Here is a 26424-nt window from a genome sequence, read left to right as displayed (position 1 = left end):
GTTGTCTAATAAGTGAACTAATAATCAATAACTGCCTGGTTGACAGGATACCACACCCTGTACCCACTATTCTATTGGAATAACTACCTCCTGAGCACTATCTAGCAGTGCCCCAGGAAATTGTTTCTGTAGTGACAGGGAAATATCCGGTCTTCTACAGAGAAAGACATGGAATAAGGAAATTGAATTATTAACTTTACATACTCCATTAACTGTCTCTTTTGCTATAGGTTATTGAAGAAAACTCCTGAAGCTCTTAACAGACCAAAATGAAGAAAACTACAAATGCTACATTCTACATTGAAATCTGGGAAGATTCCTGTGGACATGATGACTTTTACTTGCCGGTAAGCATTCTTCAAATCCAATGTTAGCATTTAAGCCATGTAAGCAAATCATTACTATCCTGAACTTTCTCATTTTCATATGTCCTTTGAAGTGGGAGATACTAAAATTGTTCTCAATGGCCACTTTTTGGGGTACAAGAAAGACTTTTGAACAATACCATGCCAAATTGTAAAGGAAGAAAACTATGTCTCTGATTTCTGTTTCAACATTTAGCAAAGAACAGGTTCTGCTCTAGAGAAAAAGACACTGGGATACATTTGGGATAGGTTATACTACATGTTTTGTCAAGAATTCTATTTTCTAAACTCTCCAACACAACATTTATATATAGATTCAATGAGATGATTTTCCAGTTGCCAGAAAATGTGAACTCTTGCCCCCCCCCCCAAAAAAAATCTCATAGAAGGTGAAACTTAAGAGTCGACAGTTGGAGGCTATCCCTCCTCCAAAAGAACAAGGAGATACACCGAGTCATTTAGAAGTATTTTCTTAACCTGACATAGAGTGAATGCTTTGAAAGATATTTTGTCCCTAGTGAAAGCCCTTTTAAATGCTGAAGAGTGACCCTTTCCTAAGGTCTAACCCTGAAGAATTGATATCTGAAAAACAAACAGTCATCTTCTTATTCAACAAAAGGGGAACTTTCTTCTGTGACCAATCAATACAGCAGAACCCCTTTCCCTTTAAAAGCTTCCGGTATCTTACCCTTATTTTCCTACTCATAAATAAAGATACTGGTTTCAGGACCAAAAGGGACATTAGCTTTTATAAGACTTTCCTTATGTTAGTAATAACATTTTTTTAGCTAAGACTTTCCCTTAAGTTGTGTTATAAAATTTCTACTGCAGTTCCTTCTGGAATGACAAAATCGTCTCATGCAAAGAGCTCCTGATATGTGTACCTGACCAAATATTTTGCAAAACTGAAAACAAACAAAAATCAGATTGGTAACAGACTTTGAATTTCATGGAGATAATTACAGATGTCTTTATTCTTAATTACTATGAACACTGTATTACACTGTGTTGAAGAGAGATTCATCAGCCATGGAAACAGCTTGGCTAATAAAATAGTTTAATGATTCATCAGAAACTTTAACAGATCCAATGTCCCAGTAGCTCAGGAACTGGACGAATGCAGTTCCCTGATCAGTGCATCCTTAACTTTTGAATGTTTATCTCAAAAGCTATAATATCCAGAGCCAATTACCTTTTGTCCTTGACATCAGCCAGAGCTGTCTGGTCTAGTCCACTTGAAAATATTTAAACCACTGTTTAAAGTCCTGTTGCACAAAATATTTTTCATGCCTTCAAAACTTTTTGGCACAACATTAAGCTCTATGAACACTTCACTCAGAGCGTCAAGGTTTTCATACAAAACTATATGATGACTTGGGAAAAAATGTAAGGCAAAATCCCAATCAACTTATAAAATATTTGCCTTTTCTTAGACAAAATAACATAATTCCACTCAAAATGTACTGCCACTATTTATAAAAAAAATGTCAACTCTTTTAATTTGAAATCATCTTCTGCCTATAGTACTCATGTAAAACTGCCAAAAAATCACAACATTCTGAAAATCACTTTGCTCCAGAACAACTGAACAACTCATACAACTGGGTTGTGGATGCTGTAGGTTTAGAAGTGGAGTGATTGTTAAAGTCACACATAAAATCACATATTATTTTAAAACATATCTTTGCCTGCATCTGATTGTCATATTATAAAGCAGCAATATTACTGTGTTTGAAATAGCAGTTGCATAAATATTATACTATACGTTACTGCCATAAAGTCACCTGGTAGTAGTTACACTGATGCTGTATTTTGAAATACTGAGATCATCTACAAATTCTGCTGAAGAACTAATTTTGTGCCTGAGATGTTATTTGATAATTTATGCATTAAGGAACTGGAAAAAGCTGTTTTCTAGTCAGACACCTAATTTTGTTAATGTTAGTGTTTTCAGACTTTGTAAACATGTATACATTTGCAAAAAAAATGACATGAAGATTGCTAGAAGCACAGAAAACATTTTTTTGTACAAAAGATAAAATCTACCAGTAGCTAAGAAGACAATTATCTTAAAATACACAGTAACTTTTGATGGAGTTTTCTGCTTCAATACAAAGTACAGGAAACAAATAAATATTTTTTAAAATATTAAATAACATTCTGAATAGAATTATGGAAAGACTATTCTTAACTAAACAGCCTGGTATATAATAAAGCTCTCTGAATTTTGTTAGTAGGATAGTACGAAAACAAATTGTCAGATCCAAGGGTGTAGACGAATACTCTTTTTCCTTTGCAGAGTACATTTTTATTTGCAGCATTCAGAAACATTGTTGCTTTTTGAGCTGAATTATGTCTACAACTGTCTAAAGTGATCCTCTAATAACAGGTAAGTAATTTTCTTACAGACATGATTGGTAATCTAAAAACAATATCTTTAGTAGTTTTACAGGGGACCACTGGAAATGATGTGTACATTTATTAACTACTGGTGGGCAATATTTTTAAAGACATCCATTTTTTAGATGCCAGGTAGATTGGCAGGACAGCAAATAGAGTTTGCAAGTACAAAATGGAATTTTCTGTCTACACCCCTGGTCATAACCACTTAAGATACACAGTTGCCATAAATGGTTAAAGTCTTTGACTCTGTGCATGAGGTGCAAGGTTAAGTTATGACCTCCAGACATTTTCTGTGTAGAGTTTGCATGTTTTCTGTGTTTCTTTGTGGGGTTCCACCACCTGAAACTCTCTATCTCTGTCTGTCTAGGTGGTGCCCTATCTGGGGACGAGTTGTACTGACCAACCACTTTTGGCATCAACTGTGATGCATAGTATCCTCTTAATAAAAGAACACAATTGCCGCTAGGTGACTTGGTCATGTTGACTAATGTCACCAAAAATGGGGATGAGCATTTGCTGGTGATAACTGGATTGAGAACCCAGCCTACTCCATCCTATGCAGGGACCCATTAAGGCAGAGGGAGCAGTCTACATGCCTCTACTGGTCAGTGTATGCCTGCCATAATGCCCATGCAACTAGATGCCTGTCAGCCATTAGCTTGTTGATCTTTCCTTAGGAAGTAGAGGAAAAAGGTGGAGTTGAAGAAGAAGAAGAATGGCAGTGTTTCGAAACAGCATGTGTGAGGACTAAATGAACAGATATGTGGCTGAGAAGGTATGGAAATAAGGTAAAAAGGAAAGCTGGTGGTGGAATGCAGAAGTCCAGGAAGTTATCAAAAAAGGAGGAGCACAGAAAAGGTGTGAGAGAGAAACAAATGGATCATATTAAGAAATAATACTGGTTGGCTAACAAAGAGGCTAAAAGAGTAGATTCAATAGCAAAGAACAAAGTAAAAGAAGCACTGTACCAGCTTCTGGAAAGTGACTCAGAAGCTGGCACAAAGAAACTCTATCAGGTTGCAAGGCAAAGATAGAAAAATAAAGAAGATAGTTGTTGATAGTCCTTCATAATGGATGCCAGCAACAACCTGTTCATCAGTCCACAGGAAGTACTTTCATAACTTCTAAATGAAGAAAACCCCACAGAACCTGTATTATTCCAGACCAGCCTAAGATAAAACAGGAAGAAAAATTCACCCTAGAAGAAGTAAAAACAGCATTAAAGAAAATGAACTAAGGGAAAGCAGCAGGCTCAGATGAGGTACAGCAGATATGATAAAGATGTTGGGTGAGTTAAGGGAGAAATGGCTCCAGAGGCTACTCATACCAGTATGAAGAGAAAGGCATAGCCCAGATGACTGAAGAATGAGCATTCTAGTGCCAGTGTGTACAAGAACAAAGGGCACATTCACAACTGTGGATAGTACAGCGATATCAGACTCGTTACTCTGCATGAAAGTGTGGAGGAGAATGACTGATAAGTGAATACGCAGAGTAGCAAAAAGTTGGGAAATGAGTAATTCAGATTCAGATCAGGGGGCAGCCCAACTGACCCAATGTTTGCAGTGAGACAGATAATTGAGAAGAAGCTAGATATGAAGAAAGAGTCCAACTGGGCATTCCTAGACTTGTAGAAAGCATATGCCATGGCCCCAAAAAGCTAATTTAAGTATTCCTGTGATGGTTTGAAGTCTCAGGAATATTGCTAAAAATAGTGCAGGTTATGTACAAAGACCTAAGTAAGAAAAGTGTTAGGACTCTTGGGGGGTGAGGGGGTTCTCATCTCAACAACCACCTGTGAAAATACATTAAAAGTAATGATTTAATGCTGTTGTCACAGTGAATTTTAAAAACACTGCTCTTTTTGTTTTTCAAGCATTGGGGGCATCTAATGTGGAGCCTCTCACTTGTCACAGAGACCTACAGCCCCAACAGCCATGCATCCAGTCCTACAATCCAGAAGCTCTCTGTGCTCATCCGTCTGGGAACTGAGCATTTGTATTGGTCTTACTTTGTCCATCCATACTCAGTTTTGGCTACAGGTGTGCCATATACAGATTCAGAAAAAAATGCATCCAACAGACATAAATCATAGAGGTCTTTCTTAGGAGGGCTTTTTTTTTGTAAATGGAGCAGTAAAATACTTTGCAAGTTAAGACATCATAAAGTAAGTCACCACTTTTCAAGATCATGTTAAAGTGGCTAAGATATTTTAAGAGCTTCATATAGTTAATGGAGTGCTGTGTTGTAGGAGTACAAATAATGCCCCTATATTATTGCCACAAGAAACACATTGGTTGACCTGCTCATAGTTGTAAAGATACCTCATAAACTGTTATGTTGTGATTAGTTACTTAGAAACAAGAGGATTTAGACCATTTTTCTTAAGGAAGGTATGTTATCGGTTACCTATGCACCTGGTGTCTAGACATTCCACCTGCTAATTTTATCTAGTGTCCACATCTTTGATTTTGTAATTATTTACAAAAAACTGACTTGCACAGCAGACACACTGAGTAACACTTCAGTCAGATATTTGCCTTTATGATAATAAACTTCTCTCTGTCCTTATAAGTTCATATGTGTATACTAGGATAACGACCAGTAGGGCCCATATAAACCTAGCTGTGCAACCCAAGTGTGACCCACAAATTTGATTTATATAGGGGGTGATTTACTGACTCTCTCTGTCCATCAGAGACATAGGTGCCAGACCAGGGGTGAAGTTTCTATTACCCATCCATTTGTCCAAGTTGCACTTAAATAGGGATAGGGAGAAACTCTGCTTCACATGGATGGGGAGACTGTTCTAGAGATTAGGAATTCTCTAAGAAACATATGAGTCTCTCAAACATCTCCTATTTATGTTGCAAGGCAAATGTAGGTCTTTTAATCTAGTAGCTCTGATGCTGTTTGTTTTGCAGATGTGAAAAAGATTCATCCAAACAGAGTCCAGGGATGCTTTGTATGCCAGGCAAAGATCATCTCTCAGAAGTCTGTATGATACTGAGTAAAGAGACAGAGCATTGAGGCAATCAGTTTAGGACATTGTGTTTAATCTCTGTATTCTTTTTTTGTAAGGAACCTTTGTGGATGTTCTAGCTGCTGTATGTGTCTGGTCAGGTACATACCAAAGGAGGCATTATACACCATGGTCAAAGGCTAGATTACTGTCTACATAAATTTCCAGATCTCTGACTAGTGAATCAACTTTTAGTGGTGTTTTATTGATGACATAGTTACCTAGGATGGCTGAATTCTCAAAAGGTATTATAATGCATTTCTTGGTACTGAGTTTTAAGCCATGGCTTTGGCACCAATCATTTGTCTGTGTTAGGCCTTCCTGAAGGGTGTTCTCATCTTGGGGGGATTCAATGACTGCTCCCAGTTTGCAGTCATCTGAAAACTTGGTTAGCCAGAGGCCTTTGACATTGGTTTTGATGTCTGAGAGTAGATGTCAAAGAGGAATGGGCCTAGCACAGTACCTTGAGGGACTCCAGTGATGACCACCCTCTTTGTGGAGGTGGCCTCATCAGTTCTAACCTCCTGCATCCTATCAGTGAGCCGGTTAGCTATAAAGGGGTTTATACCTAGTTCCATAAGTTTGTTGACAATGCCCGAGTAGGGTATTGTACCAAATGCTTTAGCCAGATCTGGTAGGCAGTATGCATCATTTCCCCCTCATCCATTGCCTTAGACCTTTTCTAAAATGTCTACCAGATTCAGAAAGCATGACTTTCCTTTGACTAAGCCAAACTGGGACGGATCCAGTGTCTAGAGGTCTCCTATGTCTTTGCTGATAATTTCCATAATAAGTCTTTCCATGGCTTTGCAAATAAGTCAGACTAAAGAGTCTGTCATTTCCAGAATCTGCTGAAGGTCCTCCCTTATGAAGAGGGATGACCGTTGCAGTCCTCCATTCATGTGACATACAGCCTGTTTTAAGATTATAGTTAAACAATGACTCTAGGGGTCCTAATAAGTCATATATTAGACTGTTCAGGAGACATCCTGTGATGTTACTGGGGCTCATTCAGACTGTATTCTTGCCTTTAGCAAGTGCCTCCAATATATGCTCTAGTTATAGTTGGAGGGGTTATGTTTGAGGGTACGTTTTTGAGGATGGATGGGGGGTAAAACTGGAGCTGAATTTGTCCACTAACAGGTTTACTATATTATCAGTCCCAGTGAATGTGGCACCATTAACTTAACCACCAGTTCAGTGCAGTACTATGTCCTGCCCTTGAGGTATCTGACATAGCTGAAGAAGGCCTTATGGTTATCATTTACCTGGGAGGCTATCTTAACCTCATAGTTGGCTTTGCTTGACCTAATTAGTCCTCTTTAGTTTGATGATAAGAGTTTTTACCTTTATGGGAATTACCCTTTCTGATATTTTGCCATATTTTTTTCCTTTTGTTGTATATCCTGTTTAATTTGGGATGCCACCAGGGTGGTTTGCTTCTGAGGCTAGTTCTAGGCTTATTTCTGACATGGTTGTATAAAGCTTCTAAGAGCAATTCAATGTAGGCTGTGTTCTTGGGGTTTGGAGACTATTGAATTTTGATAAACCATCACTTAATAAAAGGTAGTTTGCCTTGGAAAAAGTTCCTGTTACTGGTTTTAATGGGACTGTAGAGCTGGTCAGACCTTGCTATGGAGAATGAGACATTGGGGGGGGGGTGGAACATTCTCCCATCTTTGTAAGCATGAGGTCCAGTATGTTGGGGCCTCTAGTGAGTGTATTCACTATTTGGTGAATGGTGTTTGTAAATGCGAAGTTCAGGAATTTCTGTGCCTGTAGATTTGAGGTGGTGTTGGATTCCCAGTTTATAGAGGGGTAATTAAAATCTCTAATTAGTAGGGTATCAGGCTGGATGGTAAGTGTTTCCAATAGATCTATGTGTGCATTGTGAGCATCTTGGGACCTGAAGTGTGACCTACAGTGGGTTAGGATATGTCTAGGGTGATCTGCATGAAAAGGAGCTCGAGGATGTCATTCTGTTTGAGGCGTGCTTGTTTTTGATGTGTATTGAGACACCTCCACCTTTAGCTCTTGTCTGTGCAGCTGCCGGTCTAAAAGAGTGTAAGAGACTGAAACCTTGCATTGCCAGGATACTCTCTGCTGCTTTAAACTATGTTTTGATAACTGCACAGATGTCTGTTGTATTGAGTGCGAGGAAGGCTTGGAGGCAGAGTATGTTTTCTTTTATTTATTTATTATTTAGTCTCCTGGCATTGAACAGGAACACTTTGAGGTTCAGTTGAGTTGATTTTGCTATGTTGGTTGGTTTGTCGAGTTAGCATTGCCTAAATAAGGCACTATGGGGGTGGATGCAGTTTTGCCAGTATTTGAAAGCCTAGAGGGGAAAGGTGTAGACTATCCTTTGCAAAGCAATGTGGTCTGTTAACCATGTCCACTCAAACTGATAAATACTGGATCCCCTTAGAATGACACCAGGAAGACAACCAATTGTTGAAATCAATCATTTTTTGCTCATATTGTGGCATCACCATCTGTGATGGTAATATATTGTTCAATGGTAATCTCATACCAGCCTGAAGCACAGTCTGAAAGCTCCATAATGGCTCTCTTCATATAGTCCAGGGAGGTATAGCTGAGGTCATTTACACCTACATGGACTATGATGGAATCATACTGTTACCTGTGGCATAATGACCTGAGTGCATAAGTGATTTGGTGGATCCCGCCTCCAGATAAGCAACTAACAGTTCTCTTCTCCTTGTTCGGGTTGGTTAGAGGGGCATCAGTGTATCTTACAATGGAGTCTCCTATGATGACACTCCTGGAAAGTGTGTTTGCTTGCCTTGTAGGCTTAGTATTTGGGGCGCCACTGAGAGTGACAGCATATGTGGTGTTAGATGGTGTTTGTTCTGAGTGCCTTTGGGTTTGCTGAGGCTTAGTTTTGGCAATGGGAAGTCTAGGCAATCTTTGTTGTTTAAGAAGATTGCTTTTAAGTGCCTCAGCATTCATTAGTCTGTGTCTGTTGTGTGCTATGTGAGGTGAGTGTTGTGTATGTGGTTTCATTAACCTGATGTGTGCTTGTATGCAAGAGTTTAGCCTCCAGTATCACTGTGCAAGTACACCTCTCCCATATCATGTCTGCTTTTTTAAGGATTAATTGGTTATCAGTAAACATGAGACAATTGCTACATTTTCTCAAGATACCCATCTCCACCAAGGTGGCTACAGAGAACTTAGAAGACTGCATATCCATGCAAGGATGGTGGTGTGTTGAGGTTAGAAGGCTATTAAGGATGTTTTGCTGGTGATATTATACTAAACAGTACTAAATCCTACTAACTTTAATATTTACCAATACTGAATTCTACTAAATCTGTAGGTATTGCCACTTGACTCCCAACTAGCTGCTCTAAGCTTGTTGGTGCACAAGGCATTTGCTCTGTATTGCTGCTTTACATTGTATAGTTTTATGGACTATTCTACAAGGAGAATTTGCTTTTTAGGTGTTTTTAGCAGCACAGAAAAAACAGAAAAGTAACTAATGAGCCCACTGACCAATAAAATGACTACACTATGAGTTCTTTTGTGTATTTTCCAACTCAGAAAGACCAGGCAAACACCTCCTTGGACAAGATAAATAAACTCAGTCCTTCTCATGTGAAAACAGTAGCAGTGCAATGCTACCCTAAACCAATTAAACAGCTAGCTGGAAATCCCTTGTTGAAGGTAATTCCAAGACAGTCCTAACAGCTGTAGCAGTGAAAGGAAAATCATTTTTTTTACAAAAAATGCAGTCATGTCTCCTTTATGGCAGTTTTACCTTTCTTGACAGTGTTGTTATGTCGGTTCTAATCCACAAGGTAGAATGATTAAATATATGTTTACGTCATTAGCATCAAAACAAACTGAAGCCCAACGCTACCAGTGGAAAGGCAATGTAAAGGGAGCAGCAGTCCTGTGGAATGTAACCGAGGCAGATCACTCCTATTGCACAGTTGGCTAGATTTAGTAAAAGTGAAAATATTTCAGTGCACAAACTTTTTGTGACAAAGGATTAGACAGTCATTATTTTTCTCCTCTGTTGTCAGCAGTGGAAATGGAATAAAAGCCTGAAAGCAAGGCAGGACTGAAGCATTAGGAATGATATCTGATCTCACCATCATTCACTCCTTTATTCAATAATGCTACTGCTAGAGATAAGTCCATGGGCACTGTACTGTACAACAGAAATGCTTCCTTAAAATATTCTGTATTAATACACTAAACTTAGTTTAAGACACTCGGTCTCCTCAAAAGTCTTTGTCAGTCTCATTTTACATCACCTAACTTCGTGTTATCCCACAGTGAAAGTAGTTCTTCACACCTATCCAGACTAAAAATAAAAGTTGACAAATGTCAGTTACAGCTAGACAGTTGAGATGCATGGCAGAGATTGCCTCATAAAGCTTGGAGGGGCATTGTTTAGCTGAATATGGCTAAAAAACAGTCAAAACTTGCAGCTGTACTGTAGAACACAGTCACTACAAATACTAGGTAAAGGATTATAAAAATAAAATATATTTTTCTTGCCAGCTGATACCCGGGGTTAGAGCTCCATTAGTCACACCCTTCCAAAGGAGGGTAGCTGCAGCAACAAATGAGGAAAACTACCCTGGGGTAACCATTCCAGATGATCTAGGGGAAACATGCTCTGTGAGAAAACAATGAAAGAGACTGGTGCAATATTGGGGAAGTGTTACCATAATAAAATTAATTTATTATTCTTCATTTAGTTAATTGGCAACACCACTAACCATATTGTCTACAATTCTACAGGAACCATAGTGACACAGAAAGGATATAGTGTAGAGTGCATTAAAATGTGTTGTGCTTTGTATCAGGTGTGATATAAAGAGATATTAACATAGCGTAATATTGACAGTCTCCAGAAAAGACAGGAAAGAGGAGAAACAGTGGGGAGAATTCATAAAGGTGTCATGTACACCTTCAGTAACCTTTCTGAATGAACAGACAGCAAAAGCATTGTAGTTGTGCTGTCTATGAATTCAGAAAATTATCCCAAGGTGTACACGTTATATATATTTTGTGGTACCCTTTATGAATCCCTCTATTTCTTTTCTACCAAGCTATTATATGAAGGACAGACAAAATATTTCCTACTCTCTGACTCACCCTGATAAGAAAACCATGCATATATATATATATATATATATATATATATATATATATATATATATATATATATATATATATATGTCTCACACACACACGCACACACACACACACACACACACACACACACACACACACACACACACACACACAGATTAAGACAGCGTACTGTGATCTACAAATTAATTTGTTCAGACATATCAAGGAAGAGTGTCCCAAATGTTTCATGTCATGTAATCTTTTTACTAGACAGAAGACCTTATGATGTGTCTGTGACATCTCCACTCTAGGCCAGGAATCAAGGAGCCTGAATCATCACCACTGACACTGGATAGGGATGCTCACTTGGAATACAAATGGATACACTCAGTATTTCCAGATGCAGACCTCTCTGTATCAAGCACAATTTCCTTTAAGAGCACACAGGGCACATGCTCAGTCTGAGTTCTGGGTGTCTCTGTCTCTCTTCAGGTCCCCAATAAGGCTCCCCACTGGCACTGTGAAACCAGTGCTTCATGTCCTGCCCCAAGTAGCTGACACAAATACACTATCTGAGATTTAATTTTCACACACACGCACACACACACACACACACACACACACACACACACACACACACACACACACACACACACACACACACATGCCTGGGAAAGGCTGACACAGATTAGCGACTCTACCAACTTTGCCCAGACTGTAAGGTAGTTTCACTGCTACCAGTCAGTTACTACAAGGCAATTAAAAGGGTACACAATTATACTGAGTGAAGTTAATATTAATACTAATGGTAATGTTGACCAAACAGACAGGCTTTCAGGAGTGGCCAGAGTTATCACCAAATAAATATATACAAATACTTTCAAAACTTAAATATTTCTTAAAAGGACCAGATACAATGAAAAGTTTAAATATATTTAATAATAAAGACTAAAAGAACAAGAAAATACTAAATATTTATTTACAGTAAACGGCAGAGTTTCAGTCACAGGAGAAATTAAAAATAACACAGACAGAAAGTTTCACACAGTTACAGAAAAGCAGTATTTAGCTAGTTTCACTATTTATTCCTGATTGACTACAAGAATTACTGATCCTACTTACTGAATAGAGCAAAGGAAGATGGGCTTGGGTGAGTGGTCATTGTTGTCAGATACAAGACAGAATACAAAATGCTGAGAGCAAACACCTACTAATATCTAAATATTATTTTTGGCTTACATAATGACATGACACACATCTGGTCATCTGACTCTGTTTCCCATGCTATCACCAACACTAGAAGCTGACAGGATTTTAGCACCTATGGGTTACCATACACACAGACAGAGCTGTGCTCAGATCTCCTGAAAGTCATAAAACTATAAAACCATGTAACTCTTCCTACAGGAGCTATCAGATATTCTCTAGCACACAGTGTGTCTCTGGCTCCATACAAAACTGTGGGATAACATCTTTGTGGCTTAACCCATAAAGCAATTTAATTTCAAGAATATTTTACAAAGTCATGTGGATTAAGATTAATCTCCACTTCCAGTATATGCTGTTACAATGTATGACAATGTATACATTTTAAACAGTTACAATAATGCATGTACATTTCTTTTCCTTCCAGAAGGGCACACTGTTGATACTTTTTAACACAAGCAAACCTCACACATACATTATCAGTACAAGCATCTGTACAAATCAGTTTGATATACAAATGACATATAATTAGTGACAAAATTCCACCTAACTGCGCTAGCATATGTTACAAATCCAATGCTGTATTTCTCCTGGCAAGGCTAGCAGTACCTCCTATTGTTACAGAATTTCATCTTCTTCTTAGCTTCCCTTCTCACATGTCTGCAAGAAGAATGCTCCTTTTATGCTCATTGTACTCTGCACATTCTTAGAAAGTCCTTAGTTGTGTCACACACATGTTTTCTTATACATTGTTGATTTAAATATTCAAGGATACCTGTTATTGCATAATTATCCTATCTCAGTCTGACTCTTAATATTAGTTTGAAAAATGTTTGAAAGAGGCCAATGTACATTACATTAATAATTAAAATCTGAACCTGTTTATCCATATGTAATAACCTATGAACGTGTTAAGCTTCAGGGTAGCATTTTGTAAGTGTTTCATGGAGAAGAGTGAATTTAGTTATAATGATGTTCCTATATCACTCTTCATAATCTAGTTTCTCATAAGGTGAAACCAAATTATTTATATCCTTTCTGACTACTTAGTTGAAAACATTGGTAATTCAGTTTTATCTTTGTAAACATTTTTCTTCTTTCCATTCATTTTCAGTATTTTGCTAGTATCATTTTTAATTTTAATCTTGACTTGAAGCTGTCCTTTACTTTTACGTATTCTGTGCATTTCACTTTTTCATAATTGTGGCACTTAGGGTTTTTGTAAACAAACATTTCTGGAAGGTTATTATTGTTATTATTGTTACTGTTGTTATTATTATTTTACTGTTAAATTGATAACAGAACTTTTTACTTTTTTCAAGATTTTTTTGTATTTCTGTTTTATGTGCTGTACTAATGGTTACCTTGTGCTTTCTCAGCTGTTGCATATCTATATAATCTTCATACTTAATGCAATTTAAAAAGCATATGAAAATATAAAATTCTGTAATTCAGTTCAGAAAGCACTTTTTCTGGTGAGTTTCAACTTGAATGCCACTGGTAAATATGTCTCAGTGTTTTATCCAAAAATCATTATCAAATTCAGTTAATATCACACTGGTTCAGTTCAGAAGTATGCAAAAACAATCAATCACACTGACCTTTAGTTGTACTGAGTAAAGTGAAAGTCTTTCTAAAATTATTACTGGTTTAGGTCCAAAATGTCCCTTTAATATTTTCATGACCAGCTTGATCTGTTTGAAGTCACTATCCTTAAATTTTATAGCTGAACCAGGTTTCAAAGTAAACTATATGTGGGCACACCCATAATAACAAATAATGTTACCACGTGCTTATCTGAAGAAATGTCAATCATATACAAAAAACGTGTTCTCACACCTCTAATAAACCAAATATTACTGTTGTTTAAAAAGCTTACATGTTCTAATCAATTGATTAAGAATTTATTAATAATTATGTTTCCTATTGCTTACACAAATGAATGTTTGATATATTTTGATACTCAGAAAAAGTTAGAATTTCAGAAGGGTGACCTATTACATTGGACTCAATTTCTCTCAGCTAATAAAATAAGCTCTGTAGACTATTTGATCAGCAGTATAGTTTGCAAAATTGCAATTGGCTGGACATCCGAATTTGTAAGGATTTTATGCATACTAAGCTTGTACCCTCATTAGAGGTATACAATAAGAGTAACTTAAAAATCTTAGATTTTATCTCAAGAATTATTAAAAGCTCACCCAAGAACACTTCATACATATATCTGTTATTTATAAATCTCTCAGAAATGATTTTAGCAAAACAAATGCTTCTTTTTGGAATTATTCAAGTTAAGTTAATAGACAAGTATTCTTAGAAAAAGGTAAAAAAAAATGTTGTTTACATTCGAAGAAGGAATCTATATCTTCCCTGTTCTGGCATGTATACACATGGAAATTTTTACATAGATGTTTTTTCACCCCACATAGACTAGCAATCATGTACAAGAAAGATGAAATGAAATGCTGGAGATGTGGACACCCTGATGCTGGCTGGATACATATGACTGTTAATTGCAAAATAATTTCTCCATTTTGGTTAGACTTTAAATATCTTTGTAAAACTCTATGGAAAGGCAACTGTATAATTTCTGACTTCCTTATCCTTTTTAATGTTCCTATTCCTGAACTCATTCCTAAAAAACAAACATTTTTATTATGGTCTATCCTCTCTATAGCAAGGAAAATCATTACTAAAAATTAGAAATCCTAATCTATTCCTGTCTTTAAAGTCGAGTTTATTCATCTTGTGAAATACATTTGTAAGAATGAGATTGCTACTACAAAAGCAAGGACTAACAACAACTCATTATTTAATTGCTTGGACAAAATTGTCTAATCTGTTACAGAAATATTAAGTATTCTCCTATGTATATTGCTTTTTTAGTTGTTTTGGACATAGTATATAGTTTTTTTTCTTGTTACTATATTGTTAAGTTTTTGTGTTATAAAATGAATAAAAACATTTTGAAAAAATAGTTAATTTCTTCCTATTTGTAGGCCATCCATGGTTGGCTTAAACTCTTTGAGTCTTCTTAATTACATTATTATTTAATAGGTCACAGACCAAGTATATTGTTTGAAGCATAGTATTCTGGAGAATTATTTGCCTAGTGCATTCACGTTTTATAGTTATGCACATTCTCATCTTAGACTCTCTCATTTACAAGCATAATTCAGTGCCCATACTATCTCCAATAAGTCATGAAAGTCCTAGCCCACTTTTTATATCCTTCTTTTCTTCATTTCCTATGCTTCCGTAGCCTGTTTCATTACTTTCCACCAAAGTAAACAGTCCTAACAAGATGCTCTTAACTCCAAATATTTCCATAAGAGATACAACCCATTATTAAGCTCTCCACTTCACCGCATGCATGCTGTCACTTTAAAAAACATTTTTGCTGCTGGTTCCTTCCTCGTTCTTCCCTTTTTTATCAGTTAAACCTAAAGCCATATGGTCAGAAAATTTAACATCCAACATCCAGTGGCATCAACATTCTTTTTTCTTAAAAAATCTTATTCTTAAACATGAAATCATTCATTGTATTATAATTAACCATTTAAACTGTCCTTTATGCCCCTACTAAACTATGCAAATCTGTTTCTTTAATATTGTCTTTGTCAAGTTTTACTTCCATTCCTTACTGCCTCTTTTTTTCAGATAACTAAAACCTCCCTCATATTGCAAATATGGATGTGGTCTCATAACAGTTCAATATTCTCAGATTTTCACCTCAGCAAGTCACAAAATATAGCCTTCTCATAAATAATATTATCATATCTACACATTCAAATATCCACTTGACATTTCACCAATATAATCACTTCATACTTTCCTCTTCACCTAAAGACCAAGCTCATTTATATCTGAATTATTCCTCTTTTTTAACCTTCTGTAATGCAAGAATCAACCTTATATCTTGGACATAATAAAAGTCAAAATTTAAATGTTCAATCATTCTTTTATCACACATCTTCTACTGAAGAAGGCTTTTTATCAAAAATGGTCTTTGGGTTGCTGATTTTTGATTGAAGTATTTGTTTCATTAGAAGTGTGCTTCTATGGTTTACTTTGAGGTGCTGGCTGGTCTTCTGATATCTTGCTTACGTTCTGTGCACCTGCAGTGAAACAATACTTGTGAGGGTTACATTTGAAAGTTTTCTATTCTTCCCAAGTATCTTTAGCAAAAACAAGTAAATGAACACCTACTGTACAAGATTTCAGATGGAGTAAACCACAATAAGGCATTTGGCACCTCTTTTATTGCAAACAACATGAAGTTCAATGCACTGCCAAACATCTCTACTAAACCTTCAAACTGGGGGTAGTAAGCCAATATTTTTAACTGCTTAACCTGAAAATATTGGTACAATTCTTGTATAACCCTTGCAGTAAAAGGTGTACTGTGGTAATTAGGTATATCTTAAGCTATAACTACTCTGGAGAACAATAACACCAGTTCTTTGGTAATAGGCTATACATGACCTTACATAATGGTGCAGCTTCTAGAAATTTTGTGACATTGTCAGCTGAGACCAAAATATAATGATACCCACTACTAGATTTTACCAATGGCCCAATACCAGTGCTCAAAGCTATGCATTCAAATGGCACATGTGTAATATGCATTGGACTCAAAGGATTAGTAAATCTTACTTTTGAAGCTTTTTTCTGACAGTCTGGAAAGGGTGAATTGATTTTTTTTTCTATTTTTTATAACTCCTGGCTAATAAGTCTATCCAGTCCTCCAGCCTTTGCTTTATCCATTCCAAGTGATCATCAAGTGCATCACTGTTTGCAAGTTTCATAACTAATTTCCTGAAAGGCCTTGGTACTTATAACTGCTGTACAATTTCTTGTATATTGTTACCCAGCATATACAAGTGATTATTGTTTAGATCAAAGTAAGGGGAAGAAGTAAATTCATCTTGTTCTTTGTCAGCCCCACTATCTATAGTCTTCCTTGCTCTAACTAAGGTATCATTTTTATATCACACCTCTAGGTCTGATTTTTTTAATCATTCTCTAAATTTGTTTGCTTCTGAGTAGAAAATGTTGTTTCCTGTCTAATATACACCTGAATTTGTTAATCAGGGTAGAGCACTGATAACAAATGATAAAAATTAAGTCTCAACCCAGGGAAGAATAGGGAACAGGCTAATACAAGGAAGTACAACATTATTTGAGTAGTCAATGATTGTATGGGTCAAAGTAAGTCCAGGTGAGTACAGTGGCATTCAAGGTAAAACAGGCGCTGAGCTACATACATTGTCAAATACTTACATACAAATATTTAATTTTATTTTTTTATTCATCCTTTTGTTGACCAGGTTACTTCTACTAGGCTAGTGGTCTCTTTTTGGGGACAGCCAAGTGGTATTTATACTATGAGAGGAAATTTGGCCATGGAATTGGGGAACTGCTTCTCCTCTTTGGAGTTGCTAGATGGCACTGAAGGACTTCTACAGAAAGAGGCTTAAGGGAAAAGGGCAGCAAGGAGGAGGAGAGAACATCTGTGGAGAGTTTGGAGGTGGAACGTGAGAATTTGGAGAAACATTTGTTCAATATGGAGCTTCAGAATGTAAGCAAAGATTCCTTTGTGGTGGATGTTACAAATGAGCAGCATTTAGCAGGTCTATATCATATTGTTTAATAGTCTATTCATCAAATGACTATTCATTAAACCCACTTAGCTGAAAACTCATTTTAGTGAACGATTGTTTCAGCAATTTTTTTCACAGGGAAAGGGAGTAGTTGGCCATCATCAGAAATTTGTCCCTTTCCCCACTGTAGTGTGATCTCAGAGTTCGTATATTTAGTTGGGGTGTGTGGATGGTGCAGCCACCCCACATTGGGGGGGGGTGGGCAAAGCCCCCTGCTTTGCTGAGTTTTAAATTGTGTAGTGTTTGTTACGGTCAGTAGCTGACCCACTAGTTTTTTTACTTGCGAAAAAATTCACTGAAACAATCGATCGCTTAACTGAGTTTTTCCTTAAGTGAATTTGATGAGTAATCATTCACTGAATAAACTATTTGGCAAAGTGACATAGACCCACATTTAGCTGTTTAGCTGATTCCATGGAGAATGAAGTAAGCTAGTCTTTTAAAGTGACGCAGATAACAGAACTGGTGTCAGGAGGGCTTGCATATGAAGTTCTGTTAAAAATAATTGAGCAGGATGATCCAGGTGGCAGCTCTGCTGTTTCATGGGGTGAGATGACAGATAACTTGCGTGCTTGTACTGAGGATGGTAATGTAGGAATGGAATCAGATGATGTGGCAGCAGAGAATGCAGCAGTTAAAATGTATGTGACAGAGACAGAAAGTAAAAAGAAAGCAGCAAAAACTGATAAGGTACCTGGTTTTGATGCAGCAGATAATGCAGTAACTAGAACATATACGGCAGTGGGCAAAAAAGGAAAGCAGCAACAAATTGTATGTAAAGCTGTTTAAAAAAGAAGAGAAGACCTACTGTGAGAATAAGGACAACAATGAGGCTGTAATACATAGATATTATGTATGAGACAATCTGGTAACTGCTCTGAGTTTTAAAGCTCAAGAAATGTGAACTTTTATACATATTGGCCCAGACACTTTTTCTGACTCAACATTTGAACCTGAGGAACTGATGATGAAATTTCTGGAACCGTGTAACACAATGAAGGACATTTATACAAGGAATGATTATTTGTTTTATGGTAGTTACCTAAATGTAAAAAAAATGTCACTTTGCAGTTTAAACTGATCAACTGGAAGAAGATAAAAAAAAAGGCATGCAGGGTTTCTGTGAAACTGTTGATAATATTGTGAAAGTTTGAGATGCAAGAAACTTATGGAATGGAGGGTGGAGACAAGAAGCTGTTTTGAAATATGAAAAACATGGGAAAACACCTGCCAAATGTTATTTTTGTGCCTGGTGATAGAGGGACATTAAGATATGCTGGCCAGCTTAAATCGTGTTTCTTTTGTGGAAGACTTTTCTTCTTTAAACAATGATTGTGACAAGGTACAATGTAACCAGTGTGGGGAGAAAGGGCATACAGCAAGAAGGTGTGTGCCTTAATGCAGGATGTATAAAAAAGAGATACTTTTGGATGGATTGCCAAGAGCAAACATAAATAATGAAAACAAAAGGGAAAGGGGAGAAAGCATACACAAGAAAGGCAAACAGAGGGAGAAGGGAGATGGTGAACCAGGAGAAGAAGAAACAAAAAGAAAAAATATGGTGGTGAAAAATGAGGAGAGATAGTGAGCGTACATGCAGGAAGAAAGGTCAGGAGAATAGATTAATACTAATATTTTTAAGTTCTAGCCTGTGAAAATGTGATTCTGAGGTTTAAGGATTTTTTGTGCATAAGCGCAGGAAAAAATATTCAACTGGGAAAAAGTAAAAATAATAAAATGAAAATTTAAAAATATTTCCCCTAAACGTTTAAAAAAGGAAAAGCAACAATTTTAGAGTACTTTCATTAAATGGGAAACATATTATTAACACAGTAATAAGGATAGGGGTACTGGAATGGAGTGCTAAATGTGAAGTGGATGTTATTTTGTTAGAGGATGTAAGATTCCTGAGAAATGAAGAAAGACTGCAAACAGAAAAATTGTGGGGTAGAAATATACTATGAATACTCCAACATATGAATAGAAGGACATCCCCTACACTTTTTGATAGGTATCATGGGATCTTTTACATACAGCAGAGCTTCCACTAGTTCAGGCAATCAGGACTTCAGAAAAATGACACAGTCAGGAGTGCAGCACCTTCCTTATAACATAAGACCTTCCTCATAACATCACAGATGTGGTAGGGAAACGCCGTCAGTGAATGTGTTTTCTGAGAAGGTAAGGAAGTTTGACATGCCCAATACCATCCTCAGCAACATCTACAGATTTACAATTGATAGGATTCTCTCCTACTTACAGTATGGTTTGGGAATAGTGCAATACAGGATTGCAAGGCTCTGCAGTGAGCAATAAAAACTGCACAAAACATCATTGGAGTAACACTCCCTACATTGGAGGACATCTACACTAAAATAGTTTTAGGAGGGCTCAAAACATTATCATGTACATTACCCACCCACAACACAAACTCTTTATGCTGCTACCATCAGGGAGGTGTTATAAGACCATGGCAGCCAGAACAACCAGGCTGAAAAACAGTTTTAAACCTCAAGCTATTAGACTGTTAAATAAAACTTATATACTACCTCTCCCTCCAGTATTATAGGTTGGTTCGTATTTGGAGGGAATGAGCCTGTTTTGCACAAACGCACTATTTTGCACAGTTGTATATATTTACTGATACTGGTATTTATATTATTGTCTATTTGTTGTCTTAGGTCACTTCTTCTTGTTAATTGTCATTGTTTTTATATATTGCTGGTTTGCAGAATAAGAATTTCATTGTACTTTGTGACACTGCCTTGAGTACATATGTCAATAAAGTTGAATTTAATTATGCTTTATTGCAGTGCCATCAAGCCATCTGCTGCGTGTGGGAATAGAACCCACAGCCTTCTGCATTGAAGATAGTCATGCTACCTGTTGCTCCCCTGACACTGATGAATGTGAAATACAGAGATGTGAAAGTGAATGGTTACATGCATTGGAGGAGTCATAAGGTTCTTCCATATTTAATTCTTTCTCTACAAATTGTAGTTCTGAACAAAAATTGCATTCAGTTTTGTTTTTTCTACTGACACCAGTCTGCTGTCTTGTATCCCCCTTTACTTGATGTTTCTGTTTTAAACTGACAAAATGGGTTAAGAACTTTGATCAAATTGTTTTTTCCTCACCATTTACTAAATAAGTAAATTATTGTTTTTGCTAAATTCTTGTTTTCAATACCCACCCTCTGCTTAGACATCCCCACTTTTAGGGCTGTCTGTTTCAGTTAGACAGCAATTTTAGAATTCTGCTCAGGCTGCACATTTCTCCAACCATCTAACTTCATGTTTTGGATTGCACCCTTTAGTAAGAGGTTCATTTTCTTCATTCCTTCAAGTCACCTCTGTTCCCCTCTTTTAACACCTTCAAGCTCTAATGCTTTACTATATAATTCCTTTCCTTTTACTACCTCTATTCCTTCAGGCTACTCTGCCATAGAACATACATCTGCCTTTACATCAAATTCTGTTTCACTGCATAAGTCTGCTTCACTATCTGTCTGAAGTTACACTTGAGTGATTTATTTTCTTTCAAATATGAATGTGGATTGGTGCTGCATTTTAATGCCAGTAACTACTTCACTCAGTACCTTCCACTGTGTTCTCTTCAGTACTAACACTGTCATCTCTGGCTATCTTATGGGCTGTTCTGGTATGTCCTTATTATAAGATCTTGATAGCTCAATGGGTTATTTATTATCAATTATTCATGCCCATATGTTATTCCCATTAACGTCTTGTATAGTATTTTTTTCTTCTGATATATTTTTTTGTAAGTATATGTCAAATCACAGTTCAGTTTCAATTTCTATTTAATTCTGACATAATGCTACACTTAGATGATTGGATTCTTCTCTGTTAATGCTACCTTTCTGATGCAAATCATTTAAATATATAACTTCTTCCTATAACTTCCAAAGTGCTTTAAATTAGGGAAAATCTTTCCCAGCAATAGCATCATATTGTAGTACAAGTACTATCCTATAGGATGTATTTCTTTTTTTTTTCCTTAAAGTTGAATTGCTTCTACCTTCTGCTTGTTATTAAGTCTATACTGGCACATATTGGAACTCTTAACTAAAATAACCACACTGTCTGACTTCTGCAAACCTTGCAAGTCATTGCCTTCTAAAATTATGATGCATTTAAGTAATGTTGTCATCGCACAGTAACGAAGTGTAGACTGTATAGATTTTACACCTGTCTTGTCTTGTTCCATGGGTATTTTTTTTCTCAGCGTGCACTTCAGACATTTACGAATTCTTAGTAGTAATACTGTTTCCTTTACCAACACAAGTTCTAGCTACATTTTCATTCTTACAACACCTTCATCAAGATATCGGAATAACAGATAGATTATGTTTCAAAGGTAATAATGGCTTGTTAATTATTGTCTTAGATTTACATACACATATTTCAGTTTTAAGCATACTGTCATTTATTAGAACATGTTCAGCTGTGATAATGAAATTTTGGAATCACTTTTATATACCTGTTCTTTTATACTAACTATAAGCATTTCTGTAATTTGTGCTTTACTATTACAATCAGGCTGTAACCACAATTTAGCAGTATGTTTATGAATAAGGATTTCTGCCCTTATTAACTCACTGGATATAAAATTCTTACTATCAAATGCAATAGCTTGCATTTCAGGAGTAATACCTGTGGTAGACAAAATATATATATATATATATATATATATTTATTTCATTTTGTCATAGTCCAAATAATCCATAACCTCCATTTGAATGTATACCTTTAAAGCATGTCCACTCAAAATTAATGAAATGATTTTTGTGCATTTGGTTTTGTTCCACTTCTCTTGTTTAGCATATCATTCAAAATACCCAAGTAGGATTGTATTGCTTTTTATTTAGATGGTTTCTCTAAGGGTGGTGTAGTTTTTGGACTCAGTAATTTACTGGTCTGAAGTTTCTCTTGCTGCTGTATGTTTTCTAAATGCTAGTCTTTAACCATCCCCCTCTGAATTAAGGTTTCAAGAAGCTTCTCTGTGGTTTTCTTTGGTTCTTCAAAAGCAGTTCTGACTCATGCAGGTCACTTCAGGGTTTCTGTTCTTCATTTACTAACAACATCTAATACAGCACAAGTACTCAGACTTAATCTCCCAGGACTTAAAACAGCACTGGAACTTCAAGTTTTAGTCAATTTTTTTTGGCTTTTGTTACACTACCCTTAGCTTTTGTTATTCTACAGTGAAAGTAGTCACTGTTAAATTCAGTGGCAACAAATCCATCACTTATCTCTATGAAGATTATTAGAAAATGTAAAGCACACATGCTACTGTTTTTTGCCCACTGCCAAGACTAGAAGTGGCATTTTAATGACACTGGACCCAGAAATAAAAAAAAACTGCAGATTTATTAATTTTACAGTTCCATACTTACAAATAAAATAATGGAAATACATTATATCAGTCCGAAATATAACATCTATGAATATTTTTCCACTGTTTAAAAAAGTCCAGAATACAACAAACTACAAGTTGAGCTAAGGTTTTAGGTTCTAACCAAACATGGTCTACTCCTAGAGTACCAGGTTCCAGGCTCTTAATTCCATGCTTCACTTACAGCTTCATTCTCTTAGCAGTTGGAGACCTCTTTCTTTCTGGGGAATCATTCTCCAAAGCATAAATTCACAACTCTGATGGAGGCACCATGGCAGTCTCCACTCAGACAATGGACAATGAACGTCTCCCTTGAGATCATAATAAATATGGCATGGCTTAGGGAAGCTAGAATTTCATACCAAACTAAATTTTATAATTGGCTTAATGAAGATCAAACCATGTAGGAAATTTTCCTTTCTCTAACGCATATTTCATGCTTGTTTTTTTAACAGTTCAGTTTGCATCACACTTGATTTATTAGCAGTTATTTGAAACTAAACCATTTAAAATAAGATGTTTCAATACTTCTTCATACTTACTGAATTTGTTTATAATGACAATGTTACATAAAGCATTTACTAATACCCCTAAATGATATAGTGTATATGTATTTCCCTCTCACTAATCTCTTTCTGAGATAATTATGACTTCATATTTTCAGCATATTATATCTAATGATAACTATAAAAAATCACTCCATTTTGATGTTGCATGTTTTTCTTCAATCTTCTTTTAATTCCTTCTTCTTTTCTTGTCAAGATTCTCCTAGCCCTCAGAAATAATCTTACTTTATCATAATCGCCGTGCACCACACTATTCTTTGAGATTATATTTTTTTAATTTTTCATCCATTATAAAAAAATTTTGAAATAGTAATTATGTGTGTGTGTGTGTGTGTGTGTGTGTGTGTGTGTGTGTGTGTGTGTGTGTGTGTGTATGTGTGTACTTATTCTTTTGTTAAAATATTTTTTCTTTCTTCTTTACCTTGCTGAATATTTCCCAAACTCATTTCTTAACTTTAGCTTTGATAATGAACTTCTTTATCACTTTAGATTTTACTTAGTATAAAATATAAATTTAATGATGCTGAGTGTATACCGGAATGTTACGAACTGAATCTGCTTTCATTTTACCATTCTAACCAGAATTAATCCTGATCCCATGAGAATACAAGCACTAACTGTATTCTTTCATGTTCTGTCTTCTCTGGAAGTACATATTCCTAGGTGTCTATCCCCAACAAAGTTCCATTTATCAAATATACCTTCTTCACAAATGACATTTTGAACATTTTCCATATATTAATAATATATGTAACTTTGTCAAGTTTTTTTTTCCATTTCTTGTTAATTCATTCTTTTGATATATTATTCTTAACACAGATATCCCCCTTTCTGCAAAATATATTACACCTGCTTTAACTTTTTTCCCCAGTCCTTTGCGTCTATTTTTGTTTATAACTGCAATGCCATGTTCTTCTATTTTTTCTGTATTTATACAGTAATATCTTTGATCCAGTTGCTTTTCTTTCATACTTTATTATGGATGCCATCATAACATGATAAAAGACAAATAGTCACACATGAGCAGTGCTGAGCCACTCTATTCAGGACTTTCTGTTATTGTGTTGTCGGGGCTCATAATAAAGACATGCCTTACCTAATCCTTGAAAACATGTGTACATCCTAAACAAATATTCATAGACATCTGAAGCTTATTTCTGCCTTTTGTTTGTTTTCTATTCTGTAAATAATGGTTAAGCCATTAATGCCATTAATGTATTGAGCAACAATGGAAATACAGCATGCTCAATAGCCACATAAATGGAACAGTATCTTTAGACCAATAAACTTTGTAAATACAAACTTTGAACACAAAATACTCATAGGTTCATAGATTCATAGGTGCATACTAGGCTAATGGCCCTGGAGCCTTTACAAGCCTAGCCCACAGAAGTGTCCTGGCTTCATGCCGCCCGATGTTAGTTCCCAGTGCATCTATCAAGTACAGCCACTGGAGTGATCCCTGAGGTGAACTTTCTATTTCCCATCCACTCATCAAGATTTCTCTTGAAGAGGGCCAGTGGAGTGCTCTGCTTGACATGTATGGGAAGTCTATTCCAGAGCATGAGCAGTCTCTGGGTTATGAACCTGTCCCTCCAGCATGTTCTGTTGATTGTGGTAATGAGGTTGAGGTCTCTGGAGTGTGTGGTGTGGATGGATTGGGATTTCTTTAGATGTAGAATTTCTAACAGAGCTTAGTCAGACATGGCTTTGTAAGTCAAGCAGAAATTGCCTCTTAGTTGATGAAATGAGACAGAGAATAACTGGAGTTTTTTGAGTCTGTCCATGTAAGTCATGTGTTTAAGGCCTAGGATCCTCTTCATGAGGTACATTTGTGGCCTTTCCAGCCGTTGCATGTGTCTAGTGAGGTACATGCCAAATGGGGCAATACACTCAATGATTGGCCTAATGAGGGAAGAGTAGAGAGAGATGATGACCTCTTTCTTCCTGGATGCAAAACCCTTGATAATGAGATGTGACACATAGAAGGACTTTCTGATTACAGTGGCAATGTGGTGGTCGAAGGAGAGGCTGCTGTCAGCCTGTGTCCCCAAATCTCTTATAACGCATTCAGTGTTCAGTGGGCTCTCATCGATGTAATTAGTGGGAACTGAGTTATTCCCAAAGGAGATAACAACGCATTTTTTGGCATTAAGCTTAAGGCCATGGTTTAGACACCAGTCAATGGTCTCAGTGAGGCCTTTCTGTAGGATGTCTACATCATTGGGGAGTTAATAATGGCTCCCAGCTTACAGTCATCTGCGAACTTGGTCAGCCAGAGTCCCTCCGTGTTGGCCTGCACTTCTGAGAAGTACATGCCAAACAGGAGAGGATCCAGGACCAGTCTCTGTGGGACTCCACTCGTGTCTGGTCAGCAATCTGACTTGGAGTCTGCTACTTTCACACTGTGGGTTCTATCTGTGAGCCAATTTGCAACCCAACTAGTGATATAAGGGTTGATGCCTAGTTTGGTGAGTTTATCAATAATTCCTGAGTAGGGAATGGTATTAAAGGCCTTGGCCAGATCAAGATAGGCTATATGAACTGCCTTGCCCTCATCCACAGCTCTGGTGACTGACTCAAAGAAGTCAACCAGCTTGAGCAGGCATGATCTACCTTTCACAAAACCAAATTGTGCGGGATTTAGAGTTTGGAGATTCCCTATATTC

This window comes from Protopterus annectens, chromosome 6.part0, assembly GCF_019279795.1.
Source record: "Protopterus annectens isolate FY-2018-M chromosome 6.part0, PAN1.0, whole genome shotgun sequence".
Classification (NCBI taxonomy): Eukaryota; Metazoa; Chordata; order Ceratodontiformes; family Protopteridae; genus Protopterus; species Protopterus annectens.
This window is presented reverse-complemented; position numbering follows the sequence as displayed.